The sequence below is a fragment of the Diuraphis noxia genome, unplaced genomic scaffold (assembly GCF_037042655.1).
Source record: "Diuraphis noxia isolate RWA-SAM2 unplaced genomic scaffold, SU_Dnox_SAM2 contig0006, whole genome shotgun sequence".
In the NCBI taxonomy this organism is placed as follows: domain Eukaryota; kingdom Metazoa; phylum Arthropoda; class Insecta; order Hemiptera; family Aphididae; genus Diuraphis; species Diuraphis noxia.
Window position 1 is genome coordinate 1 of NW_028301716.1, and position 20,191 is coordinate 20,191.

Consider the following 20,191-nt stretch of genomic DNA (forward strand, 5'->3'; position numbering starts at 1 on the left):
GAGTTGTTTGAAGTAATTCACACCGCACATTTAACAGTAGGGGCATGGTGGTAGAAATAGGATAATAGCTGAGTTAAAAACAAAATATTGTAATATGACAACGGAGGCAGTTATGGCATAATTTGTAATATGCACGTATTTTATTATTTTTATTATTTTTTTATTTTAACAATAAATCATTATTATAAATTGTACCTACAGTAAAAAAAATCAGTGTATTATTTGAGATTTATCATCATTTACCAACTAGTTTTAGTAAATGATATCAATTGACCGGTGAAAGATGTACATTTGAATTTAAAATCTGGTTTTTTACATCATTTACCTACATAATCGAATCATTTTGGTAAAATACGTCATTCACCGGAGAATGACGACATTAACCAATATTCATCTTTTACCGTAACATATATATATATATATATTATATCAGAATCAGATCCTTTATAGATTCTATATCTATGGTTTAAAATCGAAAAATATGATTATAATATATTTTATATTTTATTTTTATTAATATTATTATATTTTATTAAGTTTTGAACACCACTAGCTACACCTGGTATTAAACACAAATTTTAATAATATAGAGTTGGTATTTTTTAATGGGCAATAAAGTGCATAGTACTTTATAATAATATTATATATTCATTATTATTTTTCAATATTCTGAATTTTTTTTTTTACAATTGTCAGTTATAAGTATTTATTGTATTTTGCAAATCAAATAAGTTGTAAATTATTATTTTGTCATTTTGTCATTACTATGTCAGACCACTTGGATTAAGTTGAATGATAATGATTACATTATTATAAAATTGTATAAAAAATTATAAATTAGTTTTTATTGGATGACAAATTATAGTTAAGAACAATTTCAGAAACACTTTTTATAATAGATTAAAATATAATTATTATTAATTAGTTGATGGTTTCAATATTTTATGTTTATTATATAATAAATAATAATGAAAAACAATGAGGAGAGTGCTGTGTTCACTCAATACCAAGACTTTACATAGCTACATCAACAAAAGGTTAATATATTTAATTATTATTTATGTTAGGGCGAGAAAAGTGTAGGATACTAGGACTAAGAGTGACAAAAAAGGTTGAGAACTAAAGGGTTAAAATTATAAAAACATTTTATTAATATGTTGAACATTGTTGAACAGGAACATAGTCAGGATGATGGTGAGGGAATGGGAGTAAATTACCTAGGTAATGAGTTTTTAATTTGTTAAATATTATAACACATAGTTAGAGTAGAGAGGATTTATTAAAATTTTTTAATTAATGAGTAAACTTTCATTTTAATAAAAATTATTAATTTTTAATTGAATTCAATCAGAACAAAATAAGACAAATATAACTAGTGCCCTTACGTTTAATAAACGCTTACAAAATACAGATCTGCCATTTTAAAAAAAACCAACGATAATAAGTGAGTAAGTAGATGGATGTCGCTTTGTTGCACAGTAGGTTATAAGTGGGTTACTTTAATAGTGTATGTGTAATAGATAGCAGGCATGCCCACAGAGATTTAACTCACTAGGAGCAAAATATTTTTAGTGTCAATACCATTTAATGGATCAGCTCATTAGCAATAAATTTTATTGATACATTCGTTTAATTTTTAATATTATATCTAAGTAGAGCTTAGATAGATTCAACTCTAATTATTTTAAAATGCAATTAAAATATGAATATAAGTACATACAGAGTGATTCAAAATTTTGTTACAGCCATTTTATCATATAAATATTCAAAATATTGAATAATATATGCAACAAAAAATTTTTGATTTATTAACATCTATTTATGATATTATAATTTTATAATTGGAAACAATATTTTAGAGTATTAGGGCCTTAGCCTTAGTAGGGTTTTAGGGCATTATCTCAAAAAATTGAAATGGAAACCTATACTTTTTTTGCAATTATAATGTGGGGGAATTTTTGAAATAGATTTTAGTGCATGAACCAGTGGCGTAGCCAGGAACTTTTTATGGGGGGGGGGGGGTCAGCAAATTTAAACTTACCTAACCTAATCTAAACATTAAATTCATCAATTTATTGGTTTTAAACAAATACAACTTATTAAACATTGTTAATAAAATACATAATATATTTGTATTGATCTCGGTATTTTCAAGTCTGGTTGACCTTAGTTTTTTTGACTCGGGTAAAAAAAGAATTAATTTTTCTAACCTGCTTATTTGTTAGGGAATTTGCCTGTAATAATAAATAATAATAATAACAATTTAGGAAATCAATTAAATAATATTATGTATATTATATAATTTAATTTCATATTCCGAAGCAGAATATTTTTCAGAGTATTTCGATAAATAAAAATCAAATTTCAGACAAATAGTTAATGAGTTTGGCCCGTTTCACATGGGCGTGTATCATACACGAGTACACGACACATGGTCCACGCTTGTTTTTTAGTTTACATTAATTAAGTTCATACATGTGAAACGGCCTTATACGTCATACCTAACTATTTAAGTTAGAAAACTAGGAAATAAACTAGGAACATAAATATTAGATATTAGAATATTTTCTGTCTAACCACTAAGGTATATTAAAAATTAAATTTTAAAAATATCTTACCATAATAAAATGTTTAGACGTCTAAAAATGATGTCAAATTAAAATAAAACAAATAATATTTCAATTTGTTATTTTATAAAAGTAAAAAAACTTGTGAAAAATCTTGTAATGAATTTTCAAATCTTAGATTAAAAAAGATTAATTTTTATGATGAATTTCTAACTCAAGATAATTTGCACATTTACGTGATTTCTATGTAGTTTGTCAAATTTTTGAACTTCAAATGTTTATAAAAAATATTGACTTAGTGTTTTTGATATTTACTATATTTAGTATCATAACTATACATTAAGAGCCTTGAATTAAACTTTTAAGCTTTTTTACCAAACAAATAAAAATTGTATAAAGATTTATAAATGTATGGAATTCCCAATGCACCCAGATTCACTTTCTCATAGAAAAAGCAACTGAAGTTGAAAATCGAAGCATTATTTCAACAATTTATCATGCACGTCTATACTATACGTGTACTAGTGTACTTATCATTTACTTAAAAAAACATACATCATTGTAAAATCAATACATTTATAGCTGCGCTCAGAATCTAAAATAATATTAAAAAGTGCGGTACCACTCTGATGCATTAGATGTCGAGTGAGTCACTTTAATGGATGGTGTTTAATGTGAATTCTATAATATATCAATATGTCCAAAATACAATTTTGAGAGATATAAGCCTAAATAAAGTATGTTTCATGTTTTTTGATATTCCTATATAGCATAGGTATTATTTATTTAATTAATTAAAATACAGTTGTAAATTGATTTAATTTTTGCTGAAAATATTGCATTTATTTTATTGTTAATATTTAAATTGCTATAATCAAACAGTAGAACAGTGTGGATACATTTATGGTAACTACAAATAGTTAATAATTTAAAATAAGGTAATCTAAATATTTTTTAAATATCATTGTATAGGTATATTAAAACGTATAATATGAGTAAAAGTGTTCACGAAGAATATTTTTAAATTACAACAAAATGACAAAAAACTAGGTATATCCTTTATTTAAATATCTAATTTCATACAATTTTTAACTTCAAATGAGTTAAAAAAAAGGTCAAGCTAAAATGCACTTTACCACACCCCTCACGAATTTCAAAACATTTTTTTTTAAAGACAAGGTTTTTTATACTCATTTAGGAATTTTTTTTGGAAACCATTATTTTGGAAGTTATAGCCCTCCAAAGTTTGCGATTTTACGTTTATACGCATGCGCGCCACACTATAGTTTACTGCTGCGCAGAGCAACTCGAGGTTTGACAACTGTAACCGGCAGTCGAAGGTTCCTTTAATTTTGAAGACCGGAGCCACTTGTGTGTTACCTACTTTAACTTACATGGTTCAGTTTACTTATTAGGTCATTCGTCTGCCCGTAGGGTAGGTACCTCCCCCCGCGACCCTGAAGGTGTCAAGCCCCCCACCGGTTAGCTATTTAAGTCCCGGGGGGTTTGGGGGCCGTGCCCCCATCTAACTCGAGGTCTGGACCTCGAGTTTGGCGACCGGAGCCAGTAGGCGAAGGGAGCCACTATATACTTATATTACTTTAACTGACAAGGTACAATATACTCATTAGCCTGTCTACTTGTTGATAATTGCAAAATAACTTAATAAAGCTTATTTTATTATCATAAAGATAATTTAATTAACAATTTAGTAATAATGAGATAGTTATAAAATAGCGATATTGATATAAATATAGAACGTAGTCCAATTAAAATTGAGCGCAGTTGGTGTTGAGCGCAAACGTATTAACTTAAAATCGCAAACTTTGGAAGACTATAACTTCCAAAATAATGGTTTCCGCACAAAAATTCAAAATCTTGAAATGTAAATTTCTAAAATATAAAGAATAGGTACAGAGATAATGAATGATTGTCATTAAATCAATTACTACAATCAATACGCACTGTCAACATTGTAATTGAGTTCATCTGATGTTTGTGTAATACTTGTTCTGATGAGATAATCGAATCGATAGTTAATGTATTTGTTGTATGTTTCAAATACACCGATTAACTTCTGATCAAATTTTATTTCATTTATTAAATTTTCAATGTTTATACCCATTTTTGACGGTCGAAAAAAAAGTTTACAATAAATTAAATTTTTAATTATATACTACACATTTGTTAGTGAAAAACCCGTTCTTTAACACTTATGAGAAACAACGGAAGTAAAATGAAAAATGTATAAGTAAAAATTATATTATAATTTATAATAGCAGATCATCAAAAACACGAATAAAAAGATTATAATATGAATAGTAAATAATAAGTTATCACATCATCATACAATATTATACAATAAAATCTAGACAGTCGAAGGGTTATCACGAATCACTACGAACGACCGTCATCGCTATCACGGTGTAGAGAAGATAAGGTGACACCGCTCTCGTATCTTTCAATGGTACAATAGGCATAAATAGTGTGACGTCCCTTGTCTATTGATAAGACCGACGGTTCAAAACAAACTGTTATCACGGTTCATTCCATACGAAATACATGGGTCAAAAAACATGTTTGAAAAAAATTGGTTTTAAGTGCATATGTATTTTTTTCTTAGAGTTCTAACTATTAAAAACATGTTCTTCACAAGTTGATACATATATACCGATCAAAAATATGAAGCTAAACGATTTTTTCGTCAATATAAACAAAGTGTAGTATTTAGTATTTCTATGGCACACACGTTATACCATATACTCTATGCATTATCAGTTAACAAATCAGTTAAGTATTATTAATATTTTTACTATTACAATTCTTACATAACAGTATGTACTATTTTCCCTCCATTTTACATAATAAGTATGTTTTATGCATTGTATATGGTTTTATGACATTACTTATATGTATAATAATTTGTTGTGTTTTTCTTTTTGAGCCATTTGCTTGCCCAAAGCTCTGTTTCGGCGGTCTCATGTGTCAGATTTCCTTTTTGAAGAGTTTTTTTTTAAGTGAGTATAATATACGTTAACATTAATTAGTCAATTTACTAATGTAGGAAAATGAATTTTTTTCAGTTAAAAAATGTGACGTCAAACAGCATCATAAAGCTATTGTGCATCATTAATTTTATTGATGATAAAAAAATATTTTCTAAAGGTGAAAATTCTTTTGAATGTGGCTATGCCAAAACTTTTGATTACATACCTGATGTGGGTATACTTAGTGGTCAAGTGCATGCAAGTATGAAAAATAATTTGTATGATGTTAAGGTAAATAAACTTTGTAATTTTGATTGTATCATTTATTATATGATTCCTAAAATAATTATAATATTTAATCTTTATAGATATTTTTCAAAGATAAAAATATTGAACATGCCAGCTGTACTAGTCCGACAGGTTTGACAAAATGTCATCATATGGTTTCAATTCTTTTACATGGGCATAATAATATATCTGTAACTGATATATCATGCAGCTGGTCAAAAAAATCTGTAAGAGAAAATGATGAAGTATTGACTATTGATGATATGTATGAAAATAATTTTAAAGCTGTTACTGATCCACACAATATTGATTTTAAAGCTTTACACTTTGATAAATTAACAGCAACTAATCAAACAGTTGGACTTTCATGGTTAGGTTAGGTCCAGAACCTCCAATTGAGGATTTAAGTGATATTCTTCTATTGGAAAATGTCCTTAATTCTTCAGAATTTAGAAATTCTAAAAATAGTGTTCAAATGTTGTCTGACAAAAATGTCATCTGCAATTCTTATTATATGGACTACTAAATCTTTAGTTGCTTTCAAAATGTATAAAGATCCAAATTGGTCATCAAATATTGATATTTTATTAAATTTTTACCATCATAAATTCATACCTTATAAATTAACAGACAATTAATTTTTATACATAACAAAATTTCTAATCTATTTATCACATTTATGATATACTTGGAATAGATAGCCTTATAGTCTAGGAATTTCTTATAAAAAAAATAAAAAATATATATACTTGGGTTAATTTCATAATATAATTATAACAAATGGATTAATATAACTTACATTTTCATTATAAAATTTGTATCCTTTATATATATATAAATAATTAATAATAAAATAGAATCAGATTCTTTATAGATTCTATATCCATGGTTTAAAAATCGAAAAATATGATTATAATATATTTTATTTTTTATTTTTATTAAATATTTTTATATTTTTATTAAGTTTTGAACACCACTAGCTACACCTAATTTTAAACAATATAGTAACAGATCCAAATTGGTCATCAAGTATTCACATCTTATTCATTCCTTATATTAGTTCCCTATATAATCACATTTTAAATACATATGAATATTATAATATATACTTGGATTAGTTTAATAATAGAATTATAATTTATAACAAATGGATTAATAATACACACATTTTCATAATAAAATTTATATCCTTCATATTATAATAAATAATTTAATAATATAATTTAAAAAAAAAGTTTATTTGTATTAATATTTGTACAGAGGCGCCATTTCAGTTTTTTTTAAGGGTGTGCATGCAATTAAAGAGGCCAATTTTTCCCACCATCAGGCCAATTGTCAAAAAAACGTTTCTCATCATATTTTTTCTATACAATTTTTACTATCAAAAAAACATTTGGCTTTCATACATAAAATATTACAAATTAATAAATTTAAAATTAATATTTTAGGTATTAGATATCATACCATTCAACTATTACTATTTTGAAATTTTTTAACGCATAAATTTAATTAATAGTTAGGTACCTTAGGGTGGCCCTTAGCTTACTCTTGTAAATTTTTTTTTTAATTGTACAGTTTACGGCACCAACCCATTTTTTGTTAATGCCCAAAAAAATAATACCTGCAAAATTTGAAATCGATCATTTAATTTTAAGCCGTGCCCCCGGGCACTTGAAGTTGAGTAGTTTTGTAATTTTTTACAACATTTTCTAAACATTGGGTTATAATTTTTTTTTCAACAAAAAAACATTTAACATTTACTATTCTAGGTAGCATTGTAGCAAACTTTATGATGATTTCAAAAATGTCACTTGACATTAATACATAATTTATTACTGGCATAGTTATAATTTAATGAAAAAAATAAGTAAAAGCTCAAAAAATCTGGCATAACCGTTCTTTTTATTTGTACCAGTCAAATGATTCAGAATACCTTAAAATTACTTAGGGACAAAAAATGTATTGTAGTATGTAAATTAATATACTCGTATATGTAATATTAAACTAAAGTCTAAACAAATATTAGTAAGGTTGAAGTAGTTAATATATTTGTTTAAAAATCATGTAGGTATTAATAATTTTAATCTAAACACAGTGTTTATCTTGAAAATAATCTACCAAATTATTATTAAATTATAATGTAATTGATTTCACTATTTCAGTAAATTATTGTGGTTATAATATGAAGATAAGATTACAAAAACCGTTTATATTTAATTGTATTGTACCTTTTGCTGTCATTCAACAAATTGTGTTCACTATTCACTGTTTGCCTGCAGATAAGTTTAATTTGTAGTTTTGTACTTATGTTTCATCGTCTTGTACACTGTTGTTAATATTTTACGTTTAATAATGTCTTATAATATATGTTTACGAGAGAAAATTTATTTAATTAACAACTATTCAAATAAAATATCAGGAAGTAAATTACCATCTAATTTAGAAGTATTGAAGACTTTGTTTTTTAATTTAAGAGTCGTAAAATTGAATCTTCGTGAAAGTGCTAGATTAATTATTCGAGAAGTGTTTGTTTTTTGGGAAAAAGCCCGTATTCCAGTAAGATTAGAAAAACACTGTATATCTAAAGTTGAATCTTTATACGATGAGTGGAGAACACTTCAAAAGCATGCCACAAGAAATACAGAAAGTCATAAGGAACACGAAAAACTGTTTATTTCAACATTTAATGATTTATTTTATGTAACCCATGTTGATGCTCTACAAATTATGAAAATCGAAACAGATAGACTATTTTTAATAAATCAACGAAAAAAAGGACGTATAGGATTTATGTATGGCATTGATTATACAAATATGCGAAAAGAGCAACTTTCTATGGAAAGAAAAAATAAAACATTTGTAACAGAAAAGCGAAGTACCCAATCTGAAGGTAATTGTAAATGTTAATTTATGTTTTTATATATTTGGTTCAATAAATGGAATAATATTTATTTTTTTTTCTTAGACAATTTAATGGAAATAGACAAAATATCAAGTGACTTAGAGATAGACGACTTTTCTAGTCACTCATAGATGGACGAATCTTTTAGTTCCGTAGAAATAGATGTTGGACCTTCATCATCAAAACGAGTAAGAGGACAGAAGAACATATTACATAATTACTACTAAATTAGTTTGTGCACCAGACAACTGTAAAGTAAGTGATAGGGGGCAATTCATATCATTATGGCAGTGGTAGAAGCTCTAGAAAAAAATGTGGAGGACTTTGTTATTAATAGGACATCAATTCAACGTTGTCGACAGATTTTGCGTAAGGAGAGAGCAAGTATAATAAAAGATAAATTTCAAGAAAGTGATCTTAAAGCTGTTGTATTACACTGGGACGGCAAGCTTCTTCCTAATTTGGTTGGAAAAGATATTATTGATAGGCTAGTCATTGTAATTTCAAGTGGTGATACAGAAAAATTTTTAAGTATTCCAGTTTTACAAAAAGCAACGGCAAATAAACAGGCAGAAGTTATTTACAAAACTTTAATTGAATGGAATATACAAAATTTGGTTAAAGCTCTGTCGTTTGATACAACTCCAGTTCACCAGTTCATAGTGGTCGATTGGGTGGTACTTGTGTATTATTAGAAAGGCTTTTAGGAAAAAAATTATTTTATTTGCCATGCAGACATCATATTTATGAAATAATTTTACGAAGCGTTTTTGAAGAGAAATTAAATAAACCATCAGCTAAAGAAATATCTATTTTCAATAGATTCCAGCTTTCGTGGAATAAAATGAACAAGGACAATTTTTCTCCAGGTATTTCGGACAAACAAATTAAAGAAATTATTAATCCACATTCAACAAGAGTCTTAAAGTTTGTAAAAGAACATTTGAAAATTGTACAACCTCGAAACGATTACAAGGAGTTACTCGAGTTAACAATGATTTTTCTTGGCGCTAAACCAAATAATACGACTTTTTTCCATATTCCCGGTGCAACTCACCATGCAAGATGGATGGCAAAAGCTATTTATTCTCTTAAAATATACATGTTTCGTAATGAATTTGAATTAAGTAGTTTTGAAAAAAACGGACTTCGTGATATTTGTATATTTGTAGTTACAATTTATATTGAAGCATGGTTAGGTTAAGCACCTACTGCTGCAGCCGCACCATATCAAGATTTACTTTTTATACAAAACTTGTACAACTATAGTTCAATTGATAATAATATATCTAGAGTAGCAATGAATAAATTTTGAAATCATTTGTGGTATCTAACACCCGAAGCAGTTGCATTGGCATTTTTCGATAAAAGTATTTCTATTGAATCAAAAAGAAAAATGATCGTTAAACTAAATTATAAAACAGATTCAAACGAGAATATCAAACGATTAAATTTAAAAGAATCAGAAATTTCAGAATTTGTGAAAAATGAAATAGAGTTTTTCGTCTCAAGTGAAACTTTAGATTTTTTCAAAATATTTAACTTGGATACAGAATTTCTTTTAAATGACCCAGCAGATTAGAGTGAAAACTTATCTTTTCAAAATGCATTGCAAATGGTTTCTAAACTGAAAACTGTCAATGATACGGCAGAGAGGGGAATAAAATTGATTGAAGACTACAATTCAACACTCACCACCAATGAGGAACAAAAACAGTTTGTGTTACAAGTTGTAAGTGATTACAGAAAAATATTTCCTGACTGCAAAAAGGAAACATTAAAAAAAAAATTGTGACAAAGCATATAAGTAATTATTTTTAAACATTATAATAGACAACTTAGTTTTAAAAATGTTCTACATTTGTAATTTTAATGAATCGTTTGGCTTACATAAATATAAAACAATAAAAAATGGTTTAGCCAGATATGTTTAGTTTTTACTTATTTTTTGCTTAAAATTGTAACTGTGCCAGTAATAAATTATGTTATAATGAAAAAGTGACATTTTTGAAATCGTCATAAAATGTAGGGTAAACTTCACTACTTATATCAATTAATATTTTATGTTCTTTGGTTGAAAAAAAAAATATAACCTAATGTCAGTGATTTTTGTAAGAAATTACAAAACTACTGAACTTCAAGTTCCCGGGGGCACGGCTAAAAACTGAACAATTGATTTCAAAGTTTGCAGTTAATATTAAATTGGGCATTTACAAAAAACAGGTGGGTGCCACAAAAAAAATTTAAATATTTATTTTTAAGGGCCACCCTAAGGTACCTATATTTGAAATTAGAATATCAATAAAAATAGAAAATACGAATCAATCATTAAAAGCAGTTTATGATCTAAACCATAAAGTAAAGCGTGCAATGCAATGGAAATATAATAGTTTAATGTTTATTATTATAAATATATATAATATAACTTTTATATTAATAATTATAAGTATAAAAAAAAATGATAATTATAAAAGCATAGCAAATTGTTAATAGACCTTTTTCATTATTTTTTTTACATTCAAGTATATTGTCCATTTTTCATAACAAGCCTTATGTCTTTCACTAGCTAAATGTTTCTTATAACATTCATTTTGTTTTCTCCAGCAACTAAATCCCTTATAGACAAAAACAATACCTGCTGACGTTTCACCATTGAAACACTTATTTACAGATAAATTAATAGACCCAAAATGTATGCATACAAAACAATTCACCATATCTTTTAAAACTGAATATTCAATCCAGGTGTATAATCTATAATTCTGTGAATTGAATGCTCTTTTTTCTTAATTGTACAGCGTTATCAATTCATCATCTTTTGGATTAGATATGCCACAAACCTTTGGAAATCATAATAGTTATTAATTTAATGTAAAACCCTAGGTATACGTTTATTTATATTTTATATAGGTGAATAAAAAAAATATAATACTCTTTGAAAACAATTATACCTGTTTATCATTGAGCAAATTTATTTCTGAATCATTAATTGAGGTATAATTAGATTAATTGTCATCAACTCTTTTATCATCTTTCAAAACATCTGATACAATATCAATATCCTATCCAAATATTTGAAATATTTTTTAATATAATAATAGATGTATAAGTAAATAAAAAGTTGTAATACTCTTTAAGAGCAGTTATACCTGATGATCATTAATCAAATTTGTTTCATTTTGATTTTTTACTTCTGCACTATTAATTGAGGCATAATTAGAATAATTTTCATCGACCCTTTTATCATCTTTTAAAACTTCTGATATAATATCTATATCAATATCCTATCCAAATAATTGAAAAATATTTAAATATAATAAAAGATATTATGATATAAAAAAAGTTGTAATACTCTTTAATAACAGCAGTTACACCTGATTGTCCTGATTATCATTAAGCAAATCTGTATCATTGTCATCATCTTTCAAAACATCAATATCCTGTGTTAGGAACGCTTGCACACACTTTTGATTAGTAAGCATATTAAACAATAATAATATATAGTAGTGTAAGCAATATGTTTTTTTTTTTAAGCGACTGCGTCGCAAAGACAAGAATGTAGAATAAGCAAGAGCCAGTCGTGAATAAGTAACCGGATTCGTACAATACTGTGTCATTAAAATGTTCTTATAATAAACTAATTTCTTTAAAGTTAAACAGATTTTGTGTAGTGTTTGATTTACAACCCGTATGTGAACGAACTCTTACAACAAATATACCTTTCGGACTTAACTGAAAGAGTATATAACACCTGTCCAAATAATTGAAAAATATTATATTATAATAATAGGTATATAGATTATAATTTAAGTAGATTCATTGTCTTATGATAGTGAAGAAAGTATAGGTTAGAATCACTTGCTTGATTTACTGCAATATTTTTTTCAACTTTATTTTCATTTTTGGAAAACATGTTGGTAATTTTTTTACATGATGTGGAGGTTTCAAATAATTTTTTTTATTTATATCCTTCATCCTAGCTGCAACACTTTTTCTTTTATTATTTGTATCTTTCGTCCCAGCTGTGCCATTTTTACTTGTATTATTTGTATCCATCTTAACTATAGTGTAGATTGTAGAACTATAAAATTATCAATTAGTAGTATACTAATATAGTTGAACACTTAAACTTACTACATAAAGATTATAAGCATATAAATTATGAAATACTAGGTAGTAGGTACAACTTAGAAATAAAATATAAATTAAGATACAAAGAAATACAATAACGACTAGGTATGTGATAATAGATAGTAAAGCTAGACGCATAATGTCTGCCTGTAACCTATTACCACAGTTTATATAAAGTATATATTATATTATATTATGTAGTTTTATATAATCTGTGCTATTACCATTAAACGGTAAACTTTAGTGTAAATTTACACTCCGTTGAATAAATTAATACTGTTAACAATAAAATTATCAGTGGCGGCTCGTAGATAGGGGCGATGGGGCGATCGCCCCCCCCTTCTAGAATTATCATTTATTACCAATTTACAAGTTAAATATTAAATTTCTCATTTATATTAGATTCTGAACGAAGTGATGAATGTATTGAATTACAATGATGTGTGTTTTTTTTTTTATGTTTGTTTTTGTGTCTGTGTACAGCATAACTAGTCGAAATAATGCTTCAATTTAAAACTTTGGGGGTGGTTTCCGATGTAAAAGTGAATATCCTTGGTACATTAGAGAGGTCAAAAGTAAACATTTTACAACAGTTTTCAAAAAAATCGAGAAAAACAAAAAAAAATGACAGAAAAACTGGAATTTTTACGCAAAACCATTTTTCGACCAAATCGATATTTTTATATGGTTGTAATTCAAAAACTAATCACTGTAAATACTTGAAATTTTCACCAAATGTTAATGTATGTGATATCTATATACAGTTTAATTTTCAAAAATTTTCGACTTTTTTTGAATTATTTATAGACCACTGAAATTTTAAATTTTTTTGAGACTTTTTTTTTAAGTGTCGGTAAAAAAATGTTGGACGACCAAAAAAACTTGAAAATTTAATACAAGGTTCCTTATGAGTTGTTCTAATTGTAGATAAAAAAAATTAAAAATCGATAGTCACAATTTTTTTTATAAGCGTTTATATTCAAATTTTTACGAAATCTGTCGATAACGCGAATATTTGCAAGTAATTTTGAAGACAATTTTTTTTTGAAGTGTCGATAAAATTTTTTTGGCCCTATCAAAATACTTGAAAATTTAATACACAGTTTGTCATAAGTTAGTCTTATAGTGATTAAAAAATTATAAGAACACATAGGCACAATTTTTTTTATTAGTATTTGAAGTTCAAATATTGGCAAAAATTCGTCAAAACCATGAATATTTGCAAATTATTTTTAAGTTGAAAAATCATAAAATTTTTTGCATTTATAACTAAGGATTAGAAATACAAAACTAAGTTTTCCATAAGTTTTCCTTCAAGTAGCTATAGAGAAAACTCGAAGCATTATTATAGGAAAAATTTTAAGTGCGTTTTAATTTTAAATTTTTACGAAATAGCGTAACGATAACGATTTATCCTCAAACGATTTTAAACATTCGTTATTTTTCAAAAAGTATAAGTCGTAGATACTTGAAAATTTTACCAGTTATTTAGATTGGCATTTTCTTTACATGATTTAATTTTCAAAATATTGTGAATTTTTTTTTAGGTATTTATAGACAACTGAAATTTTCAATTTTTCTGAAAATTTTTTTTTGAAGTGTCGATAATTTTTTTTTTGATTATTACACCTGTAACTCCCCCCCCCCCCCCTGACTACGCGGCCGAGGACGACAGAAAAGTTTATTTAATTTTGCACTACCAGTCAACCATGGAATATTTAAATAATTAGAAATATTAAAATAACGAATGTAAACTTAGTTTTTTCCTTAGTGATGATTAGATGTCAATTTTGGAATTTCTGGACATGGTCGACCACTTTTTACAATTGTTAATTTTTCATCAAAATTTTTTAAATGATATTCATTTTCCAAAAGATGCTCGATCAAGAAATTGTTTGAATCAGTATTCATTGTCTATAAAAATATAAACAAGGTGAATATAATTTGATTCCTCTTAATTATAATAATTTCATTTATTTAAATAATAATTATCATTTATACCAGTTCTATAAAATTATGCATAGGAATTTAATATACTTACATTAAAATTTTTTGTTCAACACCAAATTAACTATGAAGACTTGTGGACACGTTGACGGTTGACGACAAAATAATATATTTATTATTAGTATAGTATAGTATAATATAGTGTGGTTAAAACTTATAATAAGTATATTGATAACAAAAATAATCCGATATGCATCGTAAGAATATTGGAATTCCGTTTTTAAAAATATCGATAAGCACTCGGCATATCGCTTTCAAACATCACGTAAAAACGCGTCTTCTATCACAAATCCCCTTCTACCACAAATGGTCATTCCTATAAATAACGATATGGGAAAGTCAATCTAAAATACTAGCGCTTCTGAGAAATTCCTTACAAATTTGTCAATCTTTATCACAAAAAAAATGTCCACCGGAAATTCAAAATAAATTTTTATTAGCATTTGAATTTCAAATATTGACAAAAATTCGTCAAAACCATGAATATTTGCAAATTATTTTGTAGTTCAAAACTCATAATATTGTTTGTATTTATATCTAAAGTTATAAAATTTAACACTGTTGTGGTACCACTGTCTCATACCAATATATTATATAAGTTTGAATATATATTGTCATGTGTCATAGTCAGGTGAGTATTATAATATCGTAATATTAATTATGAGTTAATTAATAAACATGTTATTTCTAAAACACAACATGGTGTCAGGTGTTCTCGATTCTGTGTCTTCCGTTGAATAACCTAATCTAACTGTCATTGAGTGTCGTTGTTTAAAAAAAAAAAAAAAAAAAAACACGTGTCATCGTCTACATTTGTTTTTTCCGCGTCCATGTCCACCGTCTACGTCGTTTCCTCATCAACAGTACCAATTAAACCACAACATGGCTGGATTGACTGGTAATTTACAGCCACTTTCAGTGGAAGGTAAATTATGTCAAAACTGGAATGAATGGATTTAAGACTTCAATATTTATATGACCGCCAGTGGATATGATTCATTAAAAGAATTTAGAAAAGTTTCTATATTCTTACATTTCATCGGTAAGCCAGCGCTCAAAATATTTAATTCGTTTAATCAGGATATTAAAACAGTTTCACTGGAAACTGTTATCTCTTGTTTTGCTGACTACTTTATTCCTCGGAAAAATGTCACCATTGAACGTCATGAGTGTTTTACTAGACTGCAGTCTGCAGATGAAAATATCAGTGAATACGTTGCAGATTTAAAAAATTTAAGCATGTCTTGCGAATTTGATACACTGCGTGAGAGTCTTGTAAAAGATGTACTTATATTTGGTCTACACAATAATTGGCAACAATTAAAGCAACATCTATTAAGAGAAGATGAACTGTCTCTTGATAAGGCTCTGAAAATATGTTCATCGATGGAATTATCTAAACACCGTACAGAACAATTAAATAATGCCAAAGAATAGGTGCTGACTGTTCAAACAACTGAAGCATCATCATCAATTCGTTCAAGGAAAAATTCACAGTCAAAATCAAAATGGTCATCTCAAAGGAATACAAGTCAAAATAGGGAGTCATCGTCGAGTTCACAAAGAAGGAACAATAATGTTAAGTATGTCAGTAGTAAAAATAATAATTGTACTCGGTGTGGACAAATACATAAATTTAAATGTCCTGCATTTGGTGTACAATGTAATAACTGTAAACGTTTTAATCATTTTGCGAAATTTTGTAAGTCTAAGTCTGTCAAAGTGGTTTCAATAGAAAATAATAATGTATTAGAATCTGATCAATTATTTGTCGGTACTGTTTATACCATAAGCAACAATAGTTCTCAGACCTGGCAAATTGATTTGTATGTTAATAATATTTCTATAAGTTGTTTACTTGATACTGGTGCACAAGTTAATATTATGTCTCTTAGTAACTTATTAAAACTTAAAGTTAGTGAGTCCTCTATCATTAGACAAAATACAACCAAGCTTATGTCAATACACTCAGTAGATATTCCTACACTAGGTACATGTAGTCTTAGATGTTGTTTCAAAAATAGTTTTGAAGTCATTACATTTTTCATAGTAGATTTTGATTGCATAACAGTGTTGGGTTTAGCATCGTGCAAACAACTTAATCTACTACAACGAGTTAATGTTGTTAACAATAATTCTAGTCATATTCTACTAAAAGATTACAATGATATATTTGAAGGTCTAGGCTGCCTACCAATAAAATGTCATATTCATATTAACAACGAGGTCCAACCTATTATTGATGCACCTCGTAAAATTCCTTTTGCTCTGTATGAACAACTTCGTAAAGAACTGGATAGTATGTGTGATTTAAAAGTGATACAGAAAATTGCTTCACCAACGTCATGGGTTAGTTCAATAGTCATACTAAAAAAGAAAAATAATAAATTAAGAATATGCTTAGATCCTAGAAATTTGAATAGAGCAATTAGTAGGTCACATTATCCTCTCCCTACTTTTGAGGCAGTTAAAACTCAATTGAGTGGAACAAAATTTTTTTCAACACTGGATGCAACTATGGGTTTTGGATGATACCACTTGATGAAAAAAGCTCTGAGCTCTGTACGTTTAATACACCTTTTGGTAGATACAAATTTCTTAGGTTGCCATATGGTCTTAACTGTGCACCTGAAATTTTTCATCGTATTATAACTGAATTAATCTCTGATATTGATGGAGTTATTGTATATATTGATGACTTAATTATAACAGGTTCAACACTAGAAGAGCATAATCAACGACTTAAAAAAGTGTTTGATAGAGCTAGGGAAGTTAATTTAAAATTTAATAAAAGTAAATGTATAATAGGTGTTACTGAAGTAAAATTTTTGGGTCATGTTTTTAATAGTCAAGGGGTTAAACCTGATCCTGATAAAATTACAGCCATTGTCAGTATGCCTTATCCTAAGTCAGTTAAAGATTTACAAAGATTTCTGGGCATGATAAATTATTTAAGTTCTTATATCCCTAAATTAGCTGATGAGACAACACTTCTGCGTTCACTGCTAAAAAAAAACACATCATGGGTATGGGATGAAAACTATGAATCTGTGTTTAATAAGGTTAAAAACAGTATCACAACTGCACCTGTCTTATCTTATTATGAACCATCGTTACCACTTACATTGTCAGTTGATGCATCTCAATTTGCAGTTGGAGCAGTTATTTTACAGAACAACAAGCCTTGTGCTTACGCTTCACAAACCCTTACTTCTGCACTACAAAACTATGCACAAATAGAAAAAGAACTATATGCAATTGTTTTTGGTTGTAAAAGGTTTCACCAATATTTATATGGTCAAATTGTCAAGGTACAGACAGATCATAAGCCTTTAGTTTCACTGTTCAAAAAGCCTTTACATTCGGTCCCTCCTATATTACAGTGTATGATGGTAAATATTCAATCTTATCATCTTGATGTTGAATATGTCCCTGGTAAACTGATGGTTTTAGCGGATACATTGTCAAGGGCTCCACTTCCAGACTTTAATGAAGACAATATAAATGAAGAATTAATCTTGCAAGTTCAAGCATTTTCTGAAAACTTAGCCATTGGAAAACAATATCTTGTCAAAATAAAAAATGAAACTTTAAATGATATAGTATTGCAGAAAATTAAAAATATTTGTATGTCAGGGTGGCCTCTAAATAAGCCTCTTCTTGAGAATTCTCTCAAACCTTTTTGGACTTTCAGAGATGAAATTCATGTGATTGATGACTTAGTCTTTAAGGTTTATTGTTTAATTGTACCTACTAAACTTAGATCTGATATGTTAAAACTTATTCATGAAGGCCATATGGGTATTGAACGCTGTAGAAATCAAATAAAAGATGTATTGTTCTGGCCAGGTATAAACAATGATATTAAAAATGTTGTAGAAAGTTGTGAGGTGTGTCTTAAATATCAAAACAATAATACTAAAGAACCAATGATTAGTCATGCTATACCAGACCTACCTTGGCAAAAACTAGGTATAGACTTATTTCACCATAATGATCAAACTTATTTATTGGTAGTCGATTACTATTCAAAATTTATTGGTTTGGTATACCTATGGAGATAATATCGGATAATGGACCACCATTCAATAGTGAAGAATTTAAATTATTTAGTATTGAATGGGGTATAAACACTGTCACTTCTAGCCCAAATTATCCACAGTCCAATGGATTAGCAGAAAGATGCGTACAAATAGTGAAAAAGTTACTTAAAAAATCCTCTGATACAAATACAGACCCATATATTGCATTAATGCAGTATCGTAACACTGCTAATAATAGTTTATGCTCTCCTGCACAACTACTTATGTCAAGAAATATTAGAACTAAAATTCCTGTCAAATTGTCTAGTCTTAAACCAAAATTAGTTGAAGTAGAAAATCATAATAAACAAGTTTTCTCTAAAACTGATAAAGTAATGTCCTTTTATAATAAAAATACTAAGCAACTATCCCAACTAAAGGTGAATGATAAAGTATTATTTAAAATTAAGCCTAACAGTACATGTGTGTGAAGTTGGCCCCCCGACTTTGTCCAATCGATTCCAAAACTATGTCAATATTTTGCAAATTAATTGCAAATAATTGCAAATTGGTTTTTAAAATTTGCAAATAACTCATAAAAAAATTATAAGCAAAACCCCATTACGGGGGGCCAACTTCACGCAGCCCCCCGACTTTGTCCGATCGATTCCAAAACTATGTCAATATTTTGCAAATTAATTGCAAATAATTGCAAATTGGTTTTTAGAATTTGCAAATAGATATTTGATTTTTGGCGAATTTTTCAAGTTTTTTTGCCAGCCCCCCGACTTTGTCCGATCGATTCCAAAACTATGTCAATATTTTGCAAATTAATTGCAAATAATTGCAAATTGGTTTTTAGAATTTGCAAATAACTAATAAAAAAATTATAAGCAAAAACCCATTACGGGGGGCCAACTTCACGCAGCCCCCCGACTTTGTCCGATCGATTCCAAAAAGATACGTTTTCCTTACAAGCGTGGCATCTAGCGTAACCATAGACATATAGTCTTATAAGTCAATGAACGTAATTACTGGACATAGGACTGCATCTTACGTGGTCGTGCTGCTAAAAATACAATAGTCATGTCAAAGTCGCCAATGTGAGCAAGTGAGAAGTGACGTTGCCAAACTAATTAATTTATACCAATAAAATCAATTTTACTATTCATTATTATGTCTGTGAAATGTGAAGTTCACCCCACCCTTTCACACCAATGTCATCAAGCCGTTTACTTCAAGAAAGTAGGTGTTGGAAAAATTATAAGAGTTTTAAATGGACAATAC

General features: G+C 27.8%; 1 pseudogene; it reads left to right on the forward strand.

Moving 5' to 3' along the window:
* Positions 1-5,635: 5,635 nt before the first annotated feature.
* LOC149054416 (uncharacterized) lies at positions 5,636-12,103 on the forward strand (annotated as a pseudogene).
* The last annotated feature ends 8,088 nt before the right edge of the window (positions 12,104-20,191 follow it).